This window comes from Vicia villosa, linkage group LG3, assembly GCF_029867415.1.
Source record: "Vicia villosa cultivar HV-30 ecotype Madison, WI linkage group LG3, Vvil1.0, whole genome shotgun sequence".
Classification (NCBI taxonomy): domain Eukaryota; kingdom Viridiplantae; phylum Streptophyta; class Magnoliopsida; order Fabales; family Fabaceae; genus Vicia; species Vicia villosa.
Genome location: NC_081182.1, coordinates 141,102,219 through 141,113,345, shown reverse-complemented (window position 1 = coordinate 141,113,345; position 11,127 = coordinate 141,102,219). Strand labels below are relative to the sequence as shown.

Genomic DNA, 11,127 nt, shown 5'->3' with positions numbered 1-11,127 from the left:
CTCCAATACCTCAATATTATCCATTCATACCATTCATTTGGTAAGGATAGCCTGGTTTATTTGAAATCTCCAAAAACGCGATCCGTCTGAAAAAGTCAACTGTACAAGATCACCTTTGACTTTTTGGAATTTTGGTCAACCATGACTTTTGAAGTTTCAAATCATCAATATATGATATATGAAGTCATTTGATCAAGAAAAATCAAGAAAATCAATCAAGAATCAAAAAGTCAAAAGTTTGACTTTCCATACTTAGAAAAATTCTAAGTGTTTTTCAATGGTTTTTTCCAAACTTTGGAAGGGAATTTCTCAAAATTTCACCTACAAAATGAAAAAAACTTCCAACATGAAAGTTGTAGATTTTGATCCAATAAACAACTTTGTCACAAATGATGATTTTCCAAAAGATCAACCATTTAAGAGATATGGAGCTTCAAAGTTGGTATCTTTTGAAAAATTCACTTAAAATCTCATTTTCTTCAAAGTTCATGGATCTTTTTCACCCATTTCCCTAAAGGTCTTGAAGAAACTTTCAACTAGGGTTTTGAAGTGTGTAATATGAGCTTTCCAAAATGTCCAAGAGCATGAAAAAATATGGAGTGTAGCCATGATTTTGAATTTTGTCATTAGAGGTCATTATGCATGAAATTTCAAGCCATTTTCACAAAGTTCTTACACTACATGACCTATAATCCAAGTAATGATGCATAGAAGCAATAATTGAAAGATATTTTCTGATTTGAAGATCAGAATGGAAGAGGATAAGAAGCTTGAGATTTAACCATGGTTTAGTCACTTTTAACCATTTGCATTTAATGTGAAAGATTCCATTTTATCTCTTAAGCCAAATCATCATTCTTGGATCAACTTGCAAAGGCTTTGAGTTCAGAATCCTTGGCCTATAAATAGAGGTTCAAATCACTTCCAAAATCACACCAAAACCTCACAATTATAGGTTTTCTCTCTTCTTTCTTGAATTGCAAGTTTCATAGTTTTTTCAAAGAGGTAGAAAACTCAACCTCCAAATCCTTGAAGTTATGGCCAAAGTGATGGTTCTAACAACTTCTAAACATCATATGTGATATGTTTGACCCATCCACATACCCCAAAAACACCCAAAACCCAGAATCACTCTTCAACCTCCAAACTTGCACAAAGTGAGCCTTATCATGCTAATTTTCGTTCTAGCTCATTTCAGTCCAAGTTAATCATCCAAACACCATCCATGTACCATATATGAACTATCCCAATCATCATCCCTGACCTGTAACTCCAAAATCACCAAGTTTGATCCTCACTTGAGCCCTACTGCAGATCGAGTACCACAAACTGATCAAGAGGTTTTCAATCCACTCCAAGCGTCCAAACATGTTCCATAAGGTCCACTGAAGGTGTTCAGATCAAGAAACAACATCTGGAACCCCTCATTTGCAGAATTCGATTCTCAGTTGTGCCGTTTTTAAGGTAAGTGCTCATGAACTTCAAACTCTATCATACATGCATCATAAATGAAAAATTGAGTTACCATCTTGTTTTTGCACCATCACTGAATAATAACCCTCAATCAATTGCATCATATCATGATCATACACGATTTCACAATGATTTGTCATATTAGGGTTCTTCATGTTCATGCGAAAATTAACCATCTTAGAACAAAAATAAATGAAATTAAAGATCACCATCATGTTCCTTGTGAAAAATCGAGCAAGATAGGCTATCACTTGATCCAAACAATTCAGTTTTCAGAATTTTCAAATTCAAGTTAGGGTTGTGTTCTTGGCGCCAGATTTTTGAAACTGAAATTAGAAATTGATTCAAAAATATAATTGATTCGTTGCAAATGTTAAATAGACCACGCGCGTGGTCCAGTTGGCAATGTTTTTGAATGGTAAACACAAGGGCGTGGGTTCAAGCCCTTTGGAAGACAAAACCTAATTTTTTAACACTATTTTTCTTATTTTTCTTCACAACTTCATCAATTATTTTAACCTATCAAATTAACTCATTTTTTATTCATTTTTTACACACTTCTTATTTTATATATGTATTTTATGAATATAAAAAAAAATCACAAAAAAATATTTATTTAATACATTTTTAATTAAGTTTAAAATGACATATTTTTAAGTGTTTTTAAATACTTTAAATATTGTTTTTCATTTGATTTTTCAAACTTAATTACTTGTAAATATTTTTTGTGATCAAACCCTAATCACTTAGGTCTCAATTAAGCATAAAATTTGTTTTTTACCTTAATTAAGTTAATTTCTTTCCAATTCAAAAACTGTTTTAAAACAAGCGATCGCCGTTTTTCAAAACAATAAACCATTTTTTTGGTTTTCTTTTCAAAAGAAACTATTGATTAAATCTTTTTGGATTGATCAACTGATTTTCAAACTTGGGCCTCTCGAATATTAGAGAGTATAAGTCCCTTTCCTTTTCTTTGTACAGTTTTTCTTTAAAACACAAAAAAAACTTCTTTCAAAACAAAACTTTCAAACTGTTTTCAAAACCTCGCATCTTTTAACAAAACAATCAACCATGTTTTATAAAATAAAACAGGGGCCTCCACATAGGTATAAGTCCCATTCCTGTACATGAAATTAGGTATTTCATTGTACACACACCTTTTTGTATATATCTCGTTCAATTTGTTTTTTTAACTTCGAATAACAAATCAAAAAATGAAGGTTTTCTTTAAATCTTCCCAAAAATACCATGGGCCTCCATGTAGGTATAAGTCCCGAGCCCTTTTGTAAATACTTGTTTACATAGCTTTTGAATAAACTCAAGTGGGTCTCTCCCCGAGTATAAGTCCCGAGCCCCCGTGTTTACAAACGGATCATGCTTACAGGTATATTCCCTTCATAAACTCCATTGTATGCACACACCTTGTCATATATATGTAATTGTTCATACTTGTTCATGTGTTTGTTCATGTAATATATGCTTGTTCAACTTAGTACAACACTAGGTTCCCCATAGCCTCCTATTGGGCTTCGTGCAAAGAATCTCCCTAGTTTAGGTTAGGACATAGAGTATGGTTTCCTGGTGAAATCGCTCTAAGAGCTCAAACCAACTATACCATGCCTCCTCTTGGGCTTCGTGCAAACGACTTGTCCCTCCCATAGCCTCCTCTTGGGCTTACAATGCAAGGACCCTCGATTGTCCCTCCCATAGCCTCCTCTTGGGCTTACAATGCAAGGACCCTCGGATAGCCTCCTCTTGGGCTTCGTACAAGGACCCACGGGCTTCTTATAAGCATCCCCAATATCCAAATCAAATACCCTAGGAGATTAGACATTTATCATCTCTATGATAGGAGTATCTCTTCTATATCATCACAAACAATCAATCAATCAATCAATCAACTTAACCTTTTTGCCACAAGGCTGGCTAATCAATCAAACCTTTTTGCCACCATACTGGCTGATTAATCAAAGTTTTTGTCACAAGGCTGACTTCATTGAAACTTTTGCCACAAGGCTGGCTGATTAATCAAAACTTTTTGTCACAAGGCTGACTTCATTGAAAGTTTTTGCCACAAGGCTGGCTAAAAAACATCTTTATCATTCTAAGCACCATAAGTGGCATGGCCCATGGCTTATAATGAAAAGATTTTCAAACAAAAATCAAACAGATGTATGTGATGATATAGATTAGATACATCGAACATTGAGATGACATTTGTCTCTTATCCTTTGCTTCCACTAGCATAAGTGGGAACTACGATTGCTCTGACTTTCTCAACATCCCTTTGAGAATACGTAGGCACAAGGTCGTATCCTTGGCGAGCAAAACTTCTCCCTCAAACCACTCAAACCTTAGCACCCGTAGACCCCGAGCTACAGATGCTCTGATTCCCTCTAATGGATATGTATGCAGAGGATCACGATGATCTTTGCGAGCATAATCAAACAAACACCTTAGGTCCCACCTATTTCACAACAGAACCTCCACCATAACATAGAATGAAACAAACACAACAAAGAAGCCTATAGAGTACTATAGATACGTTGGGTGCTAATACCTTCCCTTCGTATAACCAACCCTCTTACCCGGAATCTCTCCCCCACTTTAAGGTTATTGCAGCTTTTTTCCTTTTCCTACTTTGGAAACAATAAAAAGTTTGGTCGAAACAAAAGAAAAATCATTTTTTTGAGCACTCGAGCCCAAAGAAGGCATCAGGTGTCTCATCCCGAAAAAAGATACGATTTTTCCCCGCGACAACCATCTTCTGATGTCTTTCCAGAGCATGTTCTGATGTAGCCATCCAGAACCATCTGAGTCAGTGCTTCTGAGCGCTGAATTGTGCATACTCTTTATGTATTTCCTGAAATGGAAAATGCAAAGGATTAGAGTACCACATTGTCTTATACAAAACTCGTATATATTGTTATCATCAAAACAAGAATATTGATCAGAACAAATCTTGTTCTAACATTGTGCAGAAAGTAAAAGACACATTTATTTTTATCCTGCTTCACCTTCTGAATAAGGCTACCTCCAGTCACCTTCTTCAGGTGATTTACCTCTCAACAGAAGTCTTAATTCACTATAACCATATCATGATTACAACTGCAGGATTCTCCATCGTGACTAACCATCCTGCACAGCCAACTGCTGTGACTAACCATCTGGGCAATGACCCGTTCAGTGATCTCCACGAGATTTAACGTCCATTGACTCAGGCACCCTACATAACAACGCGTTGTGACTAACTCTACACAACAACAAATTGTGACTTACCCCGCACAAGCCAACTGCTTGTGACTAACTTCTGATGATGAACCGTTCAGTGATCTCAGTGAGATATAACGTTCATCTATCTTCGTGAGATTGCAAGTGTGCTTCTTAATTAAGCAGATGGTATCTTATTATCAATACGTACGTTTATGACACACTGACTAATAATCACTTCTGGTGCCTGAATAATAAATCAGAAGTTTCTAAGCTATAACACACTGCAAGTAACAACTCTATGTGTTTTACATTTTAAATACAAGAATAAAATATCTTGCAGTCTTCTATTCTTCAACTTCTGGATGAGATCTTCTTCTTCTTCTGAAAGCAGATTTAGAACATCAGCACTTTTGTTGATTGCTTCTGGCTTTTAGATCTTCATATTTTTCTTGAATACTGATCATAAAGCTTGTAACAGCTGATAACATATTGATTAACATTGGTAAACATGAAACACTCTACGAGCAACAACTTAGTGTATTCTATTTCCTCTTCTTTTCAACTTGATCAATTAATTCTTGATTGAGTATTCTTGGATGTCTTCTAACTCCATTGGAGGATACAACTAAACAACAAATTTTCTTCTTCACCCTTTGAGAGTTTCTTCATGGTAGGCATATGATGTATTTCTCAACATTTAATCATCATAAACATTGTGTATGTTGCCTCTAATGGAGAAATTTGATTAGCTTGCAAGATTTCACAACCAGGCTCTCCATTTCCATCTTTCTTCACATAGGCATGTGTTTAGTGTATAACAACATTGTGGACTAATCACATACATAGTATGTGTTGCCTCTTGTGTATCTTCTGATGTGTGTTTTCTTTCTCACACATTTTCTCTCTTTTGTAAGGTACTGGCATATGACAAGTGCATTTCAACACTATTACTTGTCACATACATAGTATGTGTTGCCTCTTGTATCTTCTGATGCATGTCTTCATATTTCTTCAGTTTGATGTACATGCTCAGCTGCTTCATCTACAGATGCACAGATGCATTCTGTAGATTCTTTCTTCTTGTTTTGTGCAGAATATATCTTTTGGTTGCACACTTCTTCTTATCTCCATCGATGATCCTCAATGAATATTTTCTTTTTCTCTCCGGATCCATTCAAGGGATGGATGATCACTCACTCTCTATTCTGGATGGATAGGTGGATGCCACACCATACATTCAGGTTTGAAGTTTGATTCTATTTATAGCTTGATGAGTGGTTACCGTTGGAATGTAGCCGTTGCATTCTGGTTGAAGATGGTTTTTGAATGCTATGCTTTGATTGGCTGCATGTGTTTGTGACAGAGCCTTATCTCAAACAAAATGATAACTGTTGATAGCTTGCTTCTAAGGATTAACTTGTCTTCCCAACGCGCTGCATGTGGCTTAGTTCTTTAATCAATCTTGGGAGTTGTTCCTTTTAAGTGTTGTATCCGTTTTCCATGTGATGATGTTTGTAATGGTTCTTCCATTCATTCTAACCTCTTTGTATTTTATTTAATCTGTATGCTGAGATCTAGATTCTTCATTGGTTCACAAGTGATCTTTTGTTGTTTGCATTTTGAATGTCACTGCGTTGTAACTTCAGAACTTCTAACATCAGAATTTCTGATCTTTCCTCTTATGTGATCTTCTGATATAGCAAAAACTTCTTGTATCTGATCTTTCTGTTTGATTCTTTGAAGCTTGTCTTATACTCTTTTTGATGTTTCTGAGTTTGATCTATGTGATCATTGATGCTGTTTGTTCTTCTGAATAGGTTTGTTTTCCATCTTTGGTTGTTTGCTTCTTGATCTGCTGACTTTGGCAGTTTGATGTGTTCTGGATCAGAACATCTAATGACTGATGTCTTGGCTTCGTTAATTCTGGATGTTTGGTTCTTCATGTTTTCTTTCATATCTGAGCCAGTTTCTGATGTCGTCGTTGTAATTTTTTTCTGATGAATCATGTATAAGGCTTATAGCATAATATCTACACACTCAATGAAACCATTAGTAATAAAATTGTTGCTTCAGAATACATACGTTTGCTTTTCATCAAAACTAGATTCTGAACATAGATTCTCAATCTTGTTCTAACAATATATATATATATATATATATATATATATATATATATATATATATATATATATATATATATATATATATATATATATATATATATATATATATATATATGGGTATCAAATAAAGAAAAAGTCTCAAAATATTCTAAAAAATTCAATAAAGAGTTAAAATACAATAAGAAAATAACTCAAGTAGATGAACAAAGGAAGATAATGCCTAACTTCAATGATTTAGTCCATTTAGATTAAATTTATTCAACCATAATTCAAATAATATTACAACTTTAATATTTCAAAAAGCGTATGTATAATAATAATTCGATAGAGTGCTTAGATTTACTTCAGGTATAGGTAAAATGATTATATCATTCTAGTGAATTGGTGTGAAAAGAGAAAAAGTTAAAAGATAAAATACAAAATGAAGTATTTTGAGTTATCCATTTTGAGGTATATGAGTGAAAGTGGAAATTGAACAAGAACATGGACACATTTTAATTAGTAGTGTCAACTTAGAAATTATCATTGAAGTAGATTATCATGTTTTCTAAATATTTTATTTTAAAGTATTTTCCTTCAGGCAAAGATAGGTTCTAATTTGGAGTTATGATGACAGATTTTTATATGGTGTTTTTAGTATTACATTCATTTAATTTTAAACACATTATTGTTATTGATAATATATTTTTTGCTTTGTAGATTTTAATAAAGCAGAAGAATTGTGGAAAAGACTAAATTATGTAAAATAATCATAATCAGAAAAATTTTATAACATTTTACGGTAAAAGTTACTATGAAGAAGCAATGAGAGGAATGAAACATGAAAAATAAAGAAACTTCAAAGAAAACTAAAAAAAGCAGGAAAATCATGATGCACCTATATCACAAAGCAACATGATCCAACGTTAATAGGCCAAAGCGACGCAAACACAAGATATCGACGCAATTCAAATATTATGTCAAAATCACAATTTAGATCAATAACCCAATAATGAAGATGCTCAAGCTATAGAGTTGCGATTCTAACAATGCCAAATTTCCACGCCAGATTAACGCAAAATAACGACACAGTCGGGTAAAAAGTGGCACGTCAGTACAAATTTATTTTAGGCAAAATACTCTTTTTGCTCCCTTATCTTTACCTCAGGGTCCATTTAGATCCTTTAATTTTGAAAAGTGTCAATGTAGTCCAGAATGTACTCAAACGATGTCATTTAAGTCCTTTTCATCCAATTTTCACAAAAGGCGTTAATTTTTGCAGGGGTGGCATCTGATATAGAATCTATTGTAAGCGTGACATCTGACTTAACATATATTCATCATCAAGGTCATCAAAACTCCAAGAAAAATTCTAATTTTTTACTTCAACCAGGATTCAAATCAATTTGTTTTGCTTGCTAGACAACATGTCATATCACTATGCCATTTCACCCTTGTTTATGTACATTACAAATCATATTTATTTTACATTTTCAATACATAAAAGGTTTAATATTAGTTGCAGATTCTTTAGGCTTTACAATTGAAACACATGGAAAGGTTAACATTCAACATTTTATCACTACTAACTTGTTAAGCTCTTTACAATGACCCGTTTTGAATACATTTAGTGTTAATTTTATATGTTTTAAAGTAACTTATGATGTTTTGTAGGCAAACACACTAGGTGTTCCATCTTTGGATTTCATTTGTTTATGTTGTAATTGATTATCCAATATGACGAGATATATTACGACAAATATGGAATATTTACTCCCAATAGACTAGTATGATAAAATAGAGAGTGGACATACATTATTTATTTAATCACTTTAGATATTGAAATTCTCTAGTACATGGTCAACATGTAACACCCTTCTAAACCCCGCGGAAATAAATAGAATAATTCAGAGTAAACATGAAATACAAGGGTATCACAATTAATTCAAAATAAATACCAATGCCAAATGTCATGCCACACGAGGAACAATTTAACATAAACACCATTCATGTTCAACACAGCGGATCATAATTCATAACGTTGCATATTCATCATCCATGCAAATTAATCCAAACTAAGTTTGAAACAACAAAATCAAAATAGAGTAATTCATCTCTAAACTAGCGTTCCCCAGTGTTACAATCAGAGCATGACCGACACGACTCATGGACGAACTCTAAGAGCTATTCTCACCAAATCAGCTAAGCCGCTACTCCTCAATCTGAAAAACAACATGTAAGGGTGAGTCTCATTCTCAATTAACGAGTATTATATAGTCGTAAGCAAATAAAACGTCAAGAAATTATTAATCACTCAACCTACATGTATACAATCATTCCAATACTTCACATTCGTCAAACATACCAAGATACATCATCAATCACAACACAATTCATTCAAGCCATAACATCTTATAATGCATATGAATGAACTGACACTAATGCATGTGGTACCAAATCATGGGCTGAACCCATCCAACTGATCTACTCATCATCGAGATACAGCCCACCGACACAAATTCTGCACAATGGGAATTATGTCCTACAAAGAATCCACTCATCATCGGGATATATCATCAAATGCAAATGATTCATGAATTAATGCACACATATCACATACTTATATCATCATCAATACGATGCTTAACATCGTCTATTTTCATCTCATCTCATCAACATCGTAAGCATGTACATGTCTAAGCATTATTCAATCATTTGTACCTATTCACCACAATCGTCATATTAATATTAATCACATATTAATACAATCACAAATCATCAAACCATCACACAAACACATGGTCACATATATAAACACATTTATACATATACAATGTTTCAATCCACAAAAGCAATTTAATTGAGTTTTTAAAATAAAGTCGGCCACCACCCATTTTATCACTTTATCATGTAAAACATCTAATTAGCTTCACAACGCCCAAAACGGCACATAAATCGGACAAACGGATAAAAAGTTATGACCTTCAGAATATTTTTCAAAAAAATGAAGGCTGTGCGTCGACGCATGAACTCCTTCAGGTCGACGCATAGAACTTCTACCACTCTCGGGTAAGCGCACATCGATACTATAGGTCGACGTAAATTCCTAAATGTGTCGACGCAACTGACACTCAGGTCGACGCATTCTGCGTTTTATGCAGAATTTTGCTGCGATTCAGACATCCTTCCTCTCTCAATTTCAGTCCAATCGCACCATAATAATTCCCACATCAAAACATCATCAAGTAACATGATATACTACAATTATAACACATTTTAGAGGTCATCTAACATCAAAACTATTCATCAATTCATCCAGTCATCAATTCATCAAAACCTAACATTCCTACTCATTCATCATACATCTAATTGACCCAACTAATAATCCTAAACAATTCTATCACTATCGATTACATAATAATCATTAACCGAAACGAATCCCCCCGTACCTTAGGTTTGATCTTCGGTCTTCCCCTTTCCAAATCTCTTCAGGTTTTCACGTTCTTTCTCTTCTCCCAAATGCTGCAATCCCTCTTTTCACAATATTCCTTCTATTTTATGAAAAATAGAATAATTGTGGTTAGTGGGCTTAGTAAGTTAACACCTCCCATTTACTAACCATAACGCAAGCCCAATACTATATTTTCCAATATTTCTCAATAATCCTCACAATATCACTTCTTCAAATTAAATAATTTATCCTCATTTAAATTAAATAATAAGAAATAATTATGGGGTGTTACATAATACATGTTAATACTGATGTTCTAACATCTTAACATGACGTCAAGATAAATGTTATGGCATCTACTCCTAATACAAAATAATAGCATTCACATGTAACTTTTGAAAACAGATAAATCACAAAATGGCAACCAGCACAAATCAAAAGTTAAGATCAATGTCTCAACTCAAACAACAAGGTTTGGATAGATGTCTTGACACCATCTGCTGATAGAACACATATTTACCAAACAGAAAGATATGTAGAAAATAATTGTTGAATGGTAAATAACACAGAGAATTGTTAACCTAGTTCAGTGCAACAACTCCTAATTTGAGGGATACCAAGCCAAGAAGGAAAGCCACTATTAGAAGTATTAGTTCAAAGCATAAACAGTCACAGTTTACAACTTCTTGCATAATCCTACCTAGTGCAACTTCTACCTAGAAATCATCATCTAGATATGAGAAATCGACATCTCACCTCCTATCAATGCAATGATAAATAGACAGTCATAATAATAATTTCTGTTTCAAAACAAGCCATTATTCCAGTGACAAAATCAATCACAAACTAGTGATAGAAGAAGATCATCTTATAGACCAAAATACTTAG

General features: G+C 33.7%; 1 long non-coding RNA gene across 1 annotated transcript; it reads right to left on the bottom strand.

Moving 5' to 3' along the window:
* Positions 1 to 8,778: 8,778 nt before the first annotated feature.
* LOC131656740 (uncharacterized) lies at positions 8,779 to 10,419 on the bottom strand. The gene is made up of 2 exons (XR_009300273.1): positions 10,238 to 10,419; positions 8,779 to 9,010 (listed from the first exon to the last, which is right to left on the bottom strand). It is a non-coding gene; the product is annotated as an uncharacterized LOC131656740 (long non-coding RNA).
* Between the last annotated feature and the right edge of the window lie 708 nt (positions 10,420 to 11,127).